Source organism: Lissotriton helveticus, chromosome 1_1, assembly GCF_964261635.1.
Source record: "Lissotriton helveticus chromosome 1_1, aLisHel1.1, whole genome shotgun sequence".
Lineage (NCBI taxonomy): Eukaryota > Metazoa > Chordata > Amphibia > Caudata > Salamandridae > Lissotriton > Lissotriton helveticus.
Window position 1 is genome coordinate 480825859 of NC_136057.1, and position 17595 is coordinate 480843453.

The following is a 17595-nucleotide window of genomic DNA, read 5'->3' on the forward strand; positions in this document are numbered from 1 at the left end:
GCCTGCCCTTGCCAGCGACATGGTTGGGGGCGGAGATTATTCCCATCGTTAAGAAGGGATCTCTGTCAGAACCATCAAATTACAGGCCCATAAGCCTTATCGATGTCAGTCAGAAGATTTATGCGAGACTACTTTTACAACGTCTACAGAACTGGGTGTACGACAACAATATTCTGACTCCCCTTCAAGCAGGCTTTAGGGCCAAAACGTCCACCATCGACCAACTTTTCCGGCTCCAAGTCCTCTATTGGAAGCACGTTATCTTGGACCGGGGAAGTTTATATTTAAGGTTCGTGGACCTTAAGTCAGCCTTTGACATGGTGGATCGTAATCAACTCTGGGCAATCTTATCATCAATGGGGGTACCCCCCTATTTATGCCACCAATTTAAACACCTACATGATGGCACCTATGCCAGAGTACGTTTTGGGATGCATGGACAGCTGACAGGGCCCTTTCCGGTTGAGAAAGGGGTTAGACAGGGCTGTGTTCTCGCCCCTACCCTCTTCTCCCTTTTCTTAAAAGGGCTCATTGAAGATCTACAAACAATTGAAGATATTGACTCCCCAAAACTGGCCTCGCTGAAGTTCCCTTCAATAATGTTTGCAGACGACACTCTGCTCCTATGGAAATCACCCATGGGCATGCAGAGGGTACTAAACCAATTCATTAAATTCTGCAAACACAGAAATCTAGTAGTCAATATCGACAAGACTAAGTATATGGTATTCAATGCCAATACCACTAATTGTCCTCACCCCATGATGGGAGGCAGACCGCTAGAAAGAGTCCCAATTTTTGATTATCTAGGGTTGACTCAAAATGGAGTGGGGACCACAAATGGCTAAGGCAAATCTAAAACTAGTACAGACAAACGGGGGAATTTCTAAAGTCCAAAAAAGCTGTGCGAATAAAATTATAGGCGCCCCACTGGAAATCTATAAAGTCCAAGCAAGATCATCTTCCCTTTATGGGGCGGAACTTTGGGGACATGTTTCCTCCACTGACTTAGTTATCACAGAAAACAACTTCATTAGGCAGATCCTAGCCCTGCCCAGAAGTACTCCTTTAGTTCCACTTAGGCTGGATTTGAACATCATGCCTATAGCTGAGGTTATTGCCTCGCGCCCCCTTCTTTACTGGAGGAGGCTGTGGAGCACTCCCGAGCTGGAAAGCTATAAAAGGGAATTAAAGGTGGTTTTAGCCTCCCCAGGAGCAAGCAAAATTCCATGGCTACGATTTGTGAGACAGTCCTTAACACAAATTGGATATGAAAACTTGTGGCTAAATCCTGAGGTCACTTCATTAACTATTTCTAAGAATACTCTGGCCAGCGCTGTGAAGGACTTTAGACTTGCGAGGACCATCAGATCAGCATCATCAATAAGCCTGACTGGTGCCTTCCTGAGCCATAGGTCCATATACAGCTTTGAGCAAGAAATAGATGTTATCCAACCCATTTTGGCGAAGAAGCTGTACTTACAGTTTAGGTATGGAACATTGCCCCTTAATTCCACGACTAACAGGTGGATGGGGGGCCCAACTCATCTATGCCCTGGATGTAGAATCAAAAATGAAACCACCCTGCATGTTATCCTTTTCTGTCCAGCCTACTCACACATACGAAGAATGTGGTTGATACAACTATGTAACAATCTGGGTATAAGGGATTATCAAGCCTTTTTTAGGATCCTGAAGTCCGATATGAATCCTTTGATAGTAACTGCTATCACTAAATTTTTGTTCTCTATGTGGTATATAAGAAGGAAACTACTTAAATAATATGGCATTTTCTATTTTTAAATTACTAAGACGCTATATTTATTCTGGATCAACAAAGGTTATTTTAACTTTTTATAAAATAAGGATTTTATATTATTTAAATTATTAAAATTTGTATTTCTTATCAATCTGTCTTCGCCCCTCTGAAATTGCATGATGTATTTTAAAACTGATATTTACAAATGAACTGGGGTAATGTGAAGATGCTCATTTTATGTACTTTTACGGTTAAAACTAACCGAAATAAAGTTTATTGAATGAATGAATGAAAAGATCGAGAGGGACGTGTATCAATATCTTGATATATATCAGGTTTTCTCAATTTATCCCTATTTCTAAGGTTGTATCTTTTCTCAGAGGGCTCCCTTTGGGGAGACTTGCCTCCTCTGTCTGGAGATCTATCTCTCCGTTGAGAGACCTTCCTCTGGACTGGAATCGTTTTTCTCTGGGAGTGGATTGTTTATTACCATCCCAACTCTTTTTTGGAGTATTTAGATTATTTTTAATAAAGGTTTTTTCAGGATTTTCACTTAGTTGGGGTTTTACTGGTTTCCCACCCAAACTATCTCTACCTAGTTCTTCATAGGATTTTTCTATGATTCTGGCAAGTTCAAATGGTTGTTCTGCTATATCTGTTTCTTTCAATTTCTGGAGGTATGTTATATCGTCCATTGCCAATTGAACTAATTCTCTATATGCCTTTGTTAATTCTTTTAGTTTAGCTAAAAGTTCTTCGCTTGACATTTTTTCAATGTCTGGATGTGGTGTGTAGCTGGCTAGAACCGGCCACGTGGCTCCTGGTCTACCTAGTGGACCGAGCCTGGTGATGTCATTTTGATGTTTTAGGGCGCCTTTAAACCAGAGCATGTGCTCTTGGTAAGTTAGTGGGATTTCAACGTCCTCGAAAGGAGCGTATTCATCCGGAGATTCCTCTATTTTGTAATAGTGGAATTCGTGTGTCACAGCGTGTGCTGCTGGAAAATGTATCCATGAATAGAATACCTCTGTCTGCCGACATTCATGTGCCTCTACCACAAATATGACTGTACCACCTCTTGATGATACTCCATTTTCTATAAGTTTTTTAGTTATAGTTTTTCTTACATTTACCGGAATGATTATAGCATTCGGGTCATTTTCTTGGAGACTTGTGTCAGCCGCTAAAAGTTGAGTTGCTAATTTAGCTCTCTCCCTCTCCTCTTCACTATCCGACATTTTTCTGACAGAAAGTTTTGTTGCAGAGCAAGTTTCAAGGAAACAAAGATTTGGTGCACAATATTTTGGAACACTGTATCCTTCAACGTTGACTAAACCAAAAACTATTTATAGGAATCTCTTCCTACTCAGTTCCAGCGGATATTAACCTTTTACCCACGCCAGACGTCTTTTGGAGTTTTTACGGGAAAAGGGGTCTGTGTGAAAAGCACGACTGAGTTACTCTAATGTCTTGCGTTAGATTATCGCCTTACCAAATGTTGGGCGCCATGTAGTGTAGTTCCTATATTCCCAATAGGCTCTGCACATTGGAATAATATAAACAGCAGTTTCGACGTAGGACTGAGGTCATCTAGGTCTCTACTGACTATATTAGACTTAATTAGGTTTGCCAGCTAGCTCAGAGGTCACTAGACACTTTCTCGAATGAACAGGAAGGGGTTAACTTTCCTGAATAGACAAGAAGGGATTAGTTTCTGACAACCGCATAAACATGACAACTTTGCTCCATCAGAATAAAGAGTATATCTCTAGAGTCGTGTGAAAACAATAGACAGCTATTTCACTCAGTCAATCGTGCATGCTTAGTTTCACCAGAGTGCAGAGAAATAGAGAGACGGGCGTTTTCAATAAAAATTGTTATTTATTGAGAAGTCTTCTTTCTCATGCAAGAGAAATGAGTTGCCACAATTGCAATACTTATTATGAAGTAAAGCGCGTACAGTAAAAGGAGTATTATGAAATAATACTGTAAAAGCATTGATATGGTTTCTGAGCCATATGATACTTTAAAACGGATAAAATATATACATACATAAAAACATTGACTAACGTACTCAACTGGTGCTTCTAAGATACGCCTACCGTGGTGTACCTGACCTAAGCCTAATATGTGAGAAGGAGTAAGTAAGTTGCAGTTTAAGTTAAGTTGGTTTTTTGCCAAGGAATCAAGAATTCTCTTAAGGGTTTAATCAGCTCCGTACCTTGGTTCTAGAATGAAGGAGGTCTTGTATCTCTCTCTCAGAACTCGATCTCCCAGCAACCCGCAAGGGTGACTGGAAATACCGGAGCTGGATTTTCTCGGCAGGAGAAAAGACAGCGTCTCTCTCAGTGCGTCAAAATGGGAGGGTCGGCTTCCTTCGGCTCTCGTATCAGCTGGGCTTCGGGCAAGTAGATAGCCGCTCTGCTCCAAACCAACGTGTGTTTGCCTAAGGCAACGTTGTTATACTTATACCTGGAAGGTGCCGGGTTTGACGTAAGGTTGGACATAAGACGTCACTAAGAACTAACAGTTCTTTCTGGACTCCAGGAGTTCTTGTGCAAATCAAAACAAAAGCAGGGGGAATTCCCGGGCTGCTGGAGGCTTGGTTTGTTTAAAGAACGCATTGTACTTTCTAGGAGTCTATGGGAGTAGCCTTGCCGTATTTGGACTGCATTGGCTATTACTAAATTTGGATATGATTCTTATGCCTTTATAAGGATATTATTTGTTATAACCATATAAGGGCATAAATCGGAAATATCGAATTAGGGTCCTAAATAGAATCACAACAATACTGCTGGAGGATTTTTGATGATTAATGCAGAAATGGTTGCAATGAGATCCATAGTTTTCCAAAATTGTCTTGCTCTGGATATTTTATTAGCAAAAGAAGGAGGAGTCTGTGGAATGTTAATAGTTCAACATTGTTGCACATGCATACCTGATAAAAGTGAGGAAATTAAAGGGTATATTAAGAATATTACAGGAATTCATGAAGACGTGAACCAAGTGGTGGTTGACGGTGTATGGGAAAGACTAACAAAAACATTACAGCAATAGGGAATTGGTTTTCTGACTTTGGAAAGAGTTTCCTAGGTCAAATAATAATACCAATAGTTATAATAGGAACACTAGTGTTAATGATAATGATCACATGCAAGGATAAAGTAAAAATGAAAGTACATGATAGTAAAGTAAAGAAGAGAAGGAGAGAATATGAGGAAATTCAGCTAGAAGAAATGAAAGGGAAATATATAAAAAAATGAAAGAATTAGAAGGAAAAGAAGCAAAAGATGAAAATATTAAAGGAGGAGAGAAAAATTGAGAATTGTTGATGTTGGCATTTGGTTGAAATGGGTAATTTTGTGATGACTCAAAAATGTCATCAGAGAGGGGATTGATGGAGCAAGATTTCAGAGAGAAGAGACTTGCTCAGAGAAATCCGCTCGTTTAACTCACTAACAAGTTATTAATAAAGTTTTGTGGAAATTAATAAGCATTTACATGAACACTTTTGGGTTAGCGAAGCTTGCATATGGATGTACTAACGCTGATAACGTTGAAGAAGGAATAATGCCGCTTTAAACTGAAAATCTGTTTTGCGAATGCGTCAACTACATCTACGTAGTATGACGTGGTAACGCTTGGAGGGAAATTCTAGCACATGAACAGAAGCTATTAACCTGGCTACTTGTCAAGTCAAGTCAAGGACATTTTTATTGGACACAAATCACACCCGAGGAGTATCATGGCGCTTGCAGACGGCTCTGACACGAGAATTAAGATGGTTTAATTTACCAGCAGCTTCTTGCGAAAGCGGCTGTGTTCAGGGATAATGCGAAGATTCAGAGGCATTTTATTCCATGAGGCGGGGGCGAGAAAAGAAAAAGCGCGACGGTCATTTCTGGAGGTTTGTATTCTGAGGGGCATCAGCAGAGACTCATTACTAGATCTGAGTTCTCTTTGAGGCTGGCACCATCTTAGCTTTTGAGACCAGTATTTTGGACCATTTCCATACATGTGTTTGTGAACCAAGCATAGAGTTTGAAAAAGGATTTGTTTTTTCACCGGGAGCCAGTGGAGGCTTTTTAAACAGGGGGCCGATGAGGATCAGCCGAGCTGCAGTGTTCTGAAGAACCTGGAGCCTGTTCAGGTGGTGTTCATTTATGGAGAGTAAAAGCATCTTCCCATAATCCATTCTATTTATGATTAGACCCTGAACTAGGGATTTCCAGGCCTCAACGGGGATCCACTTAAAGACCTTCCTCAAGCTGCACATTAGTCCGAAGCAAGTGCCCACAATATGATTGATTTGGGTTTTCAAGGATAGTTTGTTATCCATGTAAAAACCCAGGTTCCGGACTGATTCCTTAGGCATAGGACAACTGCCCAGATTGGTTGGCCACCAATCATGTGTCCAGTGTTATGCAGCTTTGCCAAAAAGCATAATTTCTGATTTGCTGCCATTTAGCTGAAGGTGGTTGGCGTTCATCCATTTCTCAACATGGGCCAGGCAATTTTTGAAACACTGTTTGGTTTCATTTGGATCTGGGCCCAGTGTGATTAGAATCTGGGTATCGTCAGCATAGGACAGAACATCAAAGCCATAGGCTCTGATCACTCTGGCCAATGGTGTCATATAAACATTGAAATGGAGCCCTGCGGTACACCCATCTTAACAGGTCTTTCACCTGCTATGTTTTTGTCAATCTGGACAGCTGCTACACGATCGGATAGGTAACTAGTGAACCATTTTAGGGTGTTTCCTCTGACACCAATCTCCCAAAGCCGTTGAATTAAAATGTGATGACAGATGGTGTCAAAGGTCGCAGACAGGTCGAGCAGGATTGCTGATTGGTGTTTGTCTAAAGCCAATCTGATATTGTCAGCAACCTCGACCAACGCTGTCTCCGTGCTGTGTGATGCCCTGAAGCCAGATTGTGAAGGGTCTAAGAGTCCTTGGTTTTCAAAGTGGCTCACAAGCTGTTTATGGACAAAAGATTCAAGCATTTTCCCAAAATAAGAGAGTAATGAGATGGGCCGGTAGTTTAAAAGGATGTTAGGGTCGGCCGTGGGTTTCTTTAAGATTGGTCTAATTCTTGTCACTTTCCATGTTGTAGGGAAATCTGCCTCCGAGAGTGACTTGTTGAAAAGGCTGATCAAATGTTCCACCAGTGCCGGGGCAAGTATAGAAAAGAGTTTGGGGGAAATATGATCAGTGGGAGACCCAGACTTTATTTTCAGCCCCACTGACATGGTCGCATCGCTGTCAAATTTTACAAATTCATTCAAAGTATGTGGCGGGTGGGATGACAGGTTTGCCAGAGCTTCAGGCTGCGTTGTAATTTGATGAGGAGGAAAGGAGAGGTAGATAGCAGTTATTTTTTCTTCAAAGAATTTCGAAAGAGCGTTGATCCACTCTTGGGAATTCGGTATTGCTGACGGGTTACTGGAGGTGGAGGTTTCAAAATTTGGTAATGTTCTTTGGAGGATTTTTCAGCTTTATTCATTCGCTCCATGAGGAATGCTCTTTTTGTCGCCTTTATGTCACTCATATAGCCGGAGTACAATATTTTGTATGCCTTGCGGTCGGCCTGATCTTTGCTTTTCCGCCATTTTTTCTCAGCTGTTCTACATAGTGATTTAGTGGTTTTTATTTGCTCTGTAAACCAAGGGGACGTTTTAATCTTATACTTGACTTTACTCAGGGGTGCAATTTCATCCAGTGCTGTCTCTACGGCATTGTCATGATGTCGTGCTGCTATACTTGCGCTCATGGAAGCAATTACCAAATCAGGGCGGAAGTGTTTTAAAAACAGGGTTAATGTGATTTTTTTCAAGGGCCTGCGAAATTTGAGTTCGCTTTCCAGGGCCACTTTGGTTATGGTGATGGGAATGGTAAATTTCAATAGGTAATGATCTGTCCAAAGTGATGAGATGGGAGGGTCTACCTTAATATCAGGGGAATCTGAAAAAAAGGAGGTCCAACGCTTGAAGACTCAAATGCATGGCATCTGCTTATCTGAAATTAGAGCAAGATATTTTACTAATGCTAACGCAGGGATAAGTCTAATAAATAAAACGGGATAGAGTAGAGATGGGTGGTATGCAGTGCAAACACTTTCTGAGAAAATAACATCTGTCTTTTGTCTTTTATCATTAGTACGTATGTGGGCCTTTCTTGCATAACTGAATGAGCTAAATGCCTCAAAGTCTGTGCAAGCCAACTGAGGGAAGTCATGAAGGTCAATGACACAGCACTTAAAAAAGAGCCAAGGAATGAGTGCAAAGCCAGGGAACGGATGGTGAAGAGTTCAGCAGGAAAATATTCTATTAATTTTCATGTTTTGATGTTACCATATGGATACATGTAGTGGATGGGAATAAAATGTATGGATAAAAACTAAGGGGTTGGGTTTGCAAACAATGGTTTGACTAAATTTTGTGACATGTAAGCATTGTGTGATGAAGCCCACCTTTGCCGGACCTATCAAATTTCATACTTTCCCGATATTGAAACATTAATTGGTGTAACATGCAGAACAAAAGGTATAATTAAGATAGCATTAGTTAGTTAGTGTGAACGAAGTACTGAAAGCTGTGAGCGGTGACATGCTGAATGCGGGGGAGAGAAGCTGAAGCTGTGTTGCTGATGAAGAATTGATTGCAGAACCTGAAACAGAACTTTCTATCCTAATTTAGTTGGGTTAGATTTGAAGATCGCGGAAGAATCTCGAGGGGGAAGAGAGTGTCATGGAGGGGTGCGGTGCAACCATCAGTATTTTAGAGAGGGTAACTATTCTGTCCTGATTCCTGTCATGAAGTCTTTGTCTCCTGAATCTATCTCAGGGGCCCCTCATCAGCCCTTTGGCCAAGGGGTTGGTCTCCCACACCATCCTTGGTAATTATACATTTTAGTTATTCGTAAATGTTTTTAATCTTTTATCTCTGTCCTCTCCCTTTTCAGCATTGATTATTGCTTGAGTAAGAGATAAATGCATTGTGTTTATTGATTGCCTTTTCTCTCCTATGAATGATGGAGACTGCTCTGTATTGAGACTGTTCACATGCATCTGAAAATTTAGATAAAGGTTTTGAAAACTTCTCGAGTCTGTGGTGATTTACTTAAAAGTATAGAAAAGTTAGTTAGTTAATTATCGCCATCAACTAGTTTCAACTAATGGTCCATCGACCAGAGGAAAGAACTTGTTGATCTGAGAAGGGTTAGTTGAAAATTAAATAGAGGTTTTGAATAAACTAATCCTAAACAGGTTGTGGGGAATTATATATAAATATGTAGATTGCACATTTTGGCTTGCCTGTTCACATGAGTGGAGCCTTGTTCTAAATATGGCATACCTAAGAAAGGAACTGCATATTTGGAGAAGTCAGCCTTTTTGCCGTAGCAAGTTGTATTGTATTGTATTGTATTGTATTGTATTAGAAACTTATATAGCGCAAAACTGCCACCCTAGGGGTATCCTGGGGCTTGGATCAGAGAGAAGCCCGGAAAAGGAAAACCAGAATGAGCTATCTAAAAAGATAAACTTAAAACCCATTGCTTGAGAAGAGTCAAGTTTTCAGGCTCTTCCTAAAACCAATCAACGAGCTAGCCTGTCTAAGCATTAGGGACAGTTCATTCCTGATACGGGAGGCCATCACTCCAAAGGCTATACCACCTTTCCGAGACCTCTTAAATCTGGTGGTAGTTATCAGACTGGAATTTGAAGAATGGAGCTGCCTACTTGGATTGTACCAGGTGAATGTTTCTTTTAAAGGAACTGGTCCCTGGCCATGTACTGCCTTATATACAATACAGAGGGAATTAAAGCCGATTCTCTCCCTGATGGGCAGCCAATGAAGGTCTCTTAGGGCCAGCGTCGTAGAGGATCTACGTTGTCTATTTAAGGCCAGTTTTGCTGTTATCAATTGAACTCTCTGCAACCCCTGTGCAAAATATTGTGGTGCTCCCAAGTACAGGGAGTTGCAGTAGTCCAATCTAGTCAATATTATGCTCCTCACTACAAGAGGACGGGTGTCCTCGGGGAGTAAGGGAAGGATTTTCCATAAAGTTCGGAGCAAGGACAGGCAGGTACTGGCAGTTTTGTTGGCCCGCGCATCCATTTGGAGGTTTTCATCTACTATGACTCCCAAATTGCGCACCACTTTAGCCGAGGCCAAAGCGTCACCCTCAGGAGAGAGCTTAAACTCTATAGGTAAGTGTCGGGACATTCTCGTGGCGGGACAGTATATTACCTCCGTTTTTCCCTCATTAAATTGTAGGGCGTTTCTCTCAAGCCAACCTGCAGTTTGACACATGCACTCCTGGAAGATGTCAATAGATACCGCTCTTTTCCCTTCCGATGAGAACACCAGTTGAGTGTCATCTGCATAGTTGATGAGATCTACCCCAAAAGATTTGATAATGGGGAATAGAGGGCGTAGATAAATGTTAAAAAGGATCGGGCTTATTGCCGAACCCTGTGGTACCCCATGGAGTACTGGGGACATGTCAGAGGTAAATGGCGATAAAGATACCACCAGTTGTCTTCCTGACAGGTATGATCGTAACCATTTTAAAGCCTGTCCTTTTACCCCTATGTCTTCCAGTCTCTCAACCAACACTGCACGGTTAACCGTATCAAATGCGGCTGACATATCCAATAGTACCAGGATAGATGAAACCCCATTGTCAGCACGCATTCGCAGGTTATCCATTACCGTTACCAGTGCGGTCTCAGTCCCATGTCCCGGGCGGAATCCAAACTGATCCCTATCCAGCAGTAAGTTATCCTCGAGATAGCAAGATAGACATTTGCTAAAACTCGCTGAGTCGGAAGGGTCCAGGGATGATTTTTTAAGTAGTGGAGTTAAAATTGCTTGCTTCCAAGCCTCTGGTACCACACCTTCCTCCAATGACTGGCAGCAGATCTTCCATAGCCATGGTAAAGTTTCTTCTCCCAGGGTTTTCCAGATTTTGTGAGGGAAAGGATCTAGCAGGGAGCCTGAGGCCACACGTTGAGCCAGCTGGTTAAAAGAATCCTATGTAGGAGAGTGGAAGATATCCAATAAGGCAGCTAATTGGGGTTAAGAGGCAGGTTTCCCAGCTGAGCCAACCGCACCGTCAGATTGAAAATTTCAGACAATTTTAGTTATTTTGTGTTAAAAAAAGTCAGCGATATCATCGCATAGTTTCTGTGAAGCTATTACCTTATTACTAGCACATGATGGACTAGATAGGTTCCTAACGATATCAAAAAGTGCTTTAGTACTGTTAGGAGCTTGCAGGATAGAGTTAGCATAAAAATCAGCCTTGGCCTTGGCAATAGATTCCTTATAATGGGTCTGTGTCAGTTTCAAAGCTTTCCTATCCAAATCCAGATATGCCCTCCTCCATTTCCTCTCTGCCTTTTTACATGTTACCCGTCTCTGTTTTAATTTGTCGTTGAACCAAGGGGCACAAATTTTGCTCCTATTCTTTAGACACTTTATCGGCACCACTGTATCCAGGGAGTCCGCCATAATCTTGCAGTAGGTCTGATAGTTAGATAGGTCTTGTTGTATCTTAAATCAGCACCTTCTCACATTCAACCCATGAGAAGTGTCTGACACCTGTTCGTTAGAGTCTATCATGAGTTTCTTTCGATCACATGTACTGACCTCCACTTAATGAATTGAGAAAGATGGTATAAAGATGGCGTGAAATGCATAGAATTGATCCTTATGTACTAAAACTGATCAACAGGGTCTATTGAAATGGCAATCTTCCCTTTTGAATTTTTTGATGCTTGCTGGCTATTTTTGCATTAGATACGTGATAGACTAGGACTTCCTGGGACTACGTTTTCATCCCACAGCCAGCCTGAAAATGACAGTCCCCCCTTCAGTTTTTGCACTTTGACAACATTTTGGTTCTTGGAAATGTTCAGAGAACCTACCAGTAGGTTCTAATTGAATAAGATTACGGGGTGCTATTGGAGTAGGACAAAGCAATAAATAAGGCTCAGTACTATCATTCCAAAACAAAACAGTGTCTTTGCCAGAGACAGGCATGCACATAAAGCCAATTCTATGCCTTTATCTATACCCTGTGACCCACCACTTGGTCTAATGTATCAGGTAAGTTATGTCCAGTGGTGCAGGTATCAGTGAGGTAAATTGGACAATGACACCAGTCATCTCCGGAAACATCTTCCTCAAGAATGCATTTGAATAGAGCATAGTGTGTGTTTTCAAGTCCTCAAACCTGAAGCAGAACTCAAAAAAGCTCAGAGACAAACATAGGAAGTTTTTGTCCAACACAGCCAGCACTATGGCCAGCAAAACAGTTCTTTAATCCAGAACAAATAATTCTAAATGGGTTTCATTAAGACATTTCTAAGACAGGGCCCAGAGTCCTCCGCCTTCTTAAACAAAGATATTGACATGTTCCTTCACTGGAACTACCTCAACAATAGTCCTACTGGCACACCGGTTTAACTGAAATGTTTTCCCAGTGGCCACAGGCATCCCCTTTCAAGGGCCTTTTCAATTTCTTTCAGATCTTGGCAGAGAGTTTCCAAGCCATAACCACACAGTTCACAACAGATCAGGAGTTCCCACACAACCAATACAAAGGAGATCCTCTATAAATTAGCAGCTCTCTCTAGATACACAGGATGACCACTAAGCATTGCATTTTCTGTAGGCAGGCTCCTCCAGGATACCATGTTGTTTACCCAAAGAAGATTCCTGCCTCACCACATCTGGAGCTCAAATTCAAACATGAGCCAAGAGTACCCTGCAACTGCCTTTATTCTAGTAGATGTCGATAAGTTACAAACAAAACTGGGGAAATCTTTATTTCTTTGGGAAATTATGCTGTGAGGAAACATCCTGAGCACAAGTACTTAAAGGCTAATTCTTATGCATCACTATCCTGTTAGAGTACCACGTTGCAAAATAACACAAAATAGTTATATTTTTAAAAAGTCTAAAAAATCTTTTTCCAAAAGCATAACCTCCCCCCTCTTCACTCCTCCCATAGGAACCAAATAATACAGGAGAACAAAGGAATTCCTCACCTCTTAGTGAACTCTGCAGGGAGGAACTTCCAGAAATAATTACAGACAGTAAGACTGGGTGAGTCATTATTCATGAAGAAAATTGGTGAAAAGACCCATTAACAGGTTCTTTCACAAAAGGTGAGCATCAAAGAGGTAGCAGTCTTTAAAGGGAAAATGGTGGTCATACAAGAGAGGGGCTACTGTTTTGCATATGCAGACAGGCTGGCATCTTGGGCAGAGAGGGGAAAGATGCTTCTAAACTGTTGTTTCCGCAAGCGTGTAGCCTCAAGGCAGCCATACCTCTGACATGGACAAGGGAGGTCCACACACCATGAGAAGCAAATGAATCTGACTCGACCTGATACGGTTTGTGAGTCAATACACTGTGGGGTTGCTCAATCATACCATATAATAAATCACTTTCTTCACAGTTGTGCATTATAAAACAAAATTTTGCAAAACCCTTGAAATTATAATTTAAAATTCCCAAATTCTCCAATTAAGATACTGAAGAAACAGTTATAGTTCTGAAGAAATTGATGGGCTGTATTTATAGCATGATAACCTTGTGGCCCCTGAATATTGAGGTCAGGATATGGCATTTTAGCGTCCTTCCCAGCCCGGTATCATACATATCACCATGCCGCACACAGAGCTCTGTAGTGCACATCTTAAGAGTGCAACCGTTAATTAAGTGTACACATCGCATCATTAACTTTATTTACCATACCCAGACACACCCAAACGATTACGTCATTTTTCTGCGGAGTCCATCAGGGACCAGAAGTGTTCCACTATACCAGGGGTCTCCAACCTTTTCTGTAGTGAGAGCTACTTCTGATCAGTGACAATCGTTGTGAGCTACTAAAGGCTGAGCAACTCACAAATTGTTCCCAGAGTCCCCCCACACACAGCTTCATTGACTAAAGGGCAACAACAGAGAAAGAGCTACCCATTTAGTATATGCAAAGCACAACATGAAACCAAAAAACCTTTTCCAGGTTGATCCTTGCCTCTGCTGTAACCAGCGAAGCACACTACAATCATAAACTATAGGGACTTGCAGAGCTGTGTAAAGCTACCAGCATGCTGAAAACCATAAACTGAATGTCTGACTCTCATTCCCGGTCATCCAATACACTGCTCCATCCCATAACACAGTAAAGGCAACTCGGTGGTCATCACGTATGACACGGAAACACTTCCACACAGGATCACAAGACAATGACACCATACCAACGACACACCCTACATGCCCTAGCTTGCTGGCCATGTATGTAAGTACCTCAGTGCCCCACAAAGGGGTAATAAGCACTAAATATAAATGCTGTGATACAACTATTTTATTACATTGTGCCTTCTTTTTCTTTATTCTCACAGAGAACTGTAACTTGAAATGCTTGAGTTCAGGTTGTGCACTGTGCAAAAATCTCTCCCAGGAGAAAATAAAGATGTTACACATGACTTGCTTCTTAGTACATTAATATAGCATTAATATATCATTGTCATAACATAAGGGACAGAGGCAGTCCATGACTGTTTCATGTTTAAAAACTATCACTTTTAAAAATGCCTCCTAATGCAGTGGTGTAATTTGATGCTCAGTTGAAATGCTTCTCCATGTTGGAGAAAGAAAAGAACATCATTTTGTAAAGGATACCATTTTTATATGACTTTTGTGTCATCATTTGCAATATTTTCAAACCTGTGCTCGTGCAAGGATGGGGCCATACACTTAAGCTTGATTCATGTTTCAGCTTTCCCTGTTCATGGGCCTCAGAAAAATATAGCCACTACAGGGGTTAGGTACTTTTTTCAAATGGCATACCTTTAAAGTGAGGTGTTGAGCCTTATGCTCATTGTGCCATAAAATTAAAACTTGAATTTAAATTCCTCCCATTATTTCATTAAATTAAAGCAGCGTTTCTCAGGCATTTAAAATAAGGTACCTCTTGCAAGTTGTCCCTAGGCACAAACGAAAGACAGGAAGTTTTCATACCTTTCTCTCATCATTTCATTACATTTCAATAAAAATAAATTTTAAATGATGTTCCTGGGTCCAGTTTGGGGCCAGGAACAACTTCACAGCTGCCACGTTTTCAGGTTACTTACATATGACATTTAGGCATCATATCAATGGAACCAAATAAATATCACAAATTGCCCACATCTGAGACATGAAAAGTTCTGAAACTGATGTAAAACTTCTCAAATGGAAGGTCACGAACCACAGTGTCTAACCTTAAAACAGAGCAGGCCTCGAAAAATAAAAAATAAATGTTACCTAACCTGCATTTCAAATAACTTCACTTATATGCTCTCCCTTTAAAGAGGAAAGCGTATTTTTTATTTAGTGTCAAAATAAAGTAGTTTGGTCATAGACTTAAAAACTAACAGCAGAGAATTCATGGTCTTGTGAACATTAGTAGAAGGCATCAATGTCTATTTTTTTTTAAAATATAGGATAAATTAAGGGTGAAATGCATACTTTACTCTTTTGTTGTTTAATTTATACAGATAAAGACGCCTCTCTATGCAATACTACACAGTGACCTCTGGCCAAGCATAAATCAAAAACGTTTGCACATGTAGGCTGCACCATGGTATTTTAAACTACTTAAGACTTGTTATGAACTAAGCATATGACTTCTCTATTTGGCTCTCCACAAAGTGCACCCAGGTGATTATTTGTAGACTTACCATAACTTGGTCTTAGTGCTGGTGGCTGCAGTGATAAGCACTGACATTGCATGTACAAAAGGGGGTGGTGATGGACGGAGCATCTGAACCTATCAAACACTCACACCCAGTCAACAGATCTGGGTTTAATCCATCAGACGTGAGTCCCTTGCTCACTTTGCCACTGGATTCAAGCAAGCCTGGCTGAAGACGGCTGTAATACCAGAAACCGGTCCTAGGAAGCTTGAGTCTGGTCCAGGGAAGGCATGGCTTGGCAGTTCGGGCTGGACTGTTCCCATGAGGCACAAAGGGAAAGGATATTTCCTTTGATTGAAAATGGCAGAAGTTAAAGTCACTGAACAACCGAAACGATGTTGTAGACGAAAAGGCTTTAGAGCTTATTTATGTAGTATTTCATTAGGAAAATTTACATGGTTATTTCTAACGGTGGCAGTACCTTTATTAATGGTAGCTAATAATAGAAACAACAGTCACTAATGAGAGAATAGAAACCAATACAGAAAGAACAAGTAGACGAAGCTATGTATCTTCATGATGGATCTAATAATGATACTGCTTTAAATGTGTTTACTAAGTTGTTGTTTCAGTATGTAGATACAATGGAGATTAGTGATTGTTATGTGTGTATGAAATTACCCGCATCTGTATCAGAAGGGGTAACATATTACCATAATCCTTTAACATATGGTGTGTCATGTAGTGTAATAGCAAGTTAATTTTATGTAATTGGAAAGTTGCAGTATTTCTATTCTAATATAGATATAGTATTTTCAGAATTACATGTTCAAAAGACTATGAATCCAGTATTTAGTAGTAAGGATGCATAGTTCATGGGTGAATTATTTTTAACAATGAGCCCAATAGATATAGTACAGGCACACAAGAATAATCTAACATGTGTATTACGTGAAGAAGAAAAGGAGTTTCCTAATTTAGTTGAAGAAAGGAGACAGGATTTGACAAAGAAAGCTGCTGAACAGAAAACCCATGTACATCCTTGGGTTGGGAAGGAAGGAATTCATGAAAAAAACGAGGCTCATGCTGCGATGTCCGTAGACTTTGTGAAGAAGGGGAAATTTTGTCTCCAAAGTTTAAGGATTCAAGCAAGCCTGGCTGAAGACGGTTGTAATGCCAGAAACCGTTCCTAGGAAGCTTGAGTCCAGTCCAGGGAAGGCATGGCTTGGCAGTTCGGGGACTGTTCCCATGAGGCACAGGGTCAGACTGATTTGCATATAGGCATGTCTGAACTGGGGTGGCAGAGTGGGCTAAAGAACGGTGATGGATCAAACCCAGATCTGTTGACTGGGTGTGAGTGTTTGATTGGTTCAGATGCTAGGTCCATCACCACCCCCTTTTGTACCGCTTTGTTCGCCATAAGTTTGGCAGGGTTTGCTCAGACATGAGTCCCTTGCTCACTTTGCCACTGGATTCAAGCAAGCCTGGCTGAAGACGGCTGTAATGCCAGAAACCGGTCCTAGGAAGCTTGAGTCCGGTCCAGGGAAGGCATGGCTTGGCAGTTCGGGCTAGACTGTTTCCATGAGGCACAGGGTCAGACTGATTTGCATATGGCCATGTCTGAACTGGGGTGGCAGAGTGGGCTAAAGAACGGTGATGGATCAAACCCAGATCTGTTGACTGGGTGTGAGTGTTTGATTGGTTCAGATGCTCCGTCCATCACCACCCCCTTTTTTTACCACTTTGATCGCCATAAGTTTGGCAGGGTATGCTCAGACGTGAGTCCCTTGCTCACTTTGCCGCTGGATTCAAGCAAGCCTTGCTGAAGACGGCTGTAATGCCAGAAACCGGTCCTAGGAAGCTTGAGTCCGGTCCAGGGAAGGCATGGCTTGGCAGTTCGGGCTGGACTGTTCCCATGAGGCACAGGGTCAGACTGATTTGCATATGGCCATGTCTGATCTGTGGATCACATCTGTTGACTGGGTGTGAGTGTTTGATTGGTTCAGCTGCTCCGTCCATCATCACCCCCTTTAGTACCGCTTTGTTCGCCATACGTTTGGCAGGGTATGCTCAGACGTGAGTCCCTTGCTCACTTTGCCACTGGATTCAAGCAAGCCTGGCTGAAGACGGCTGTAA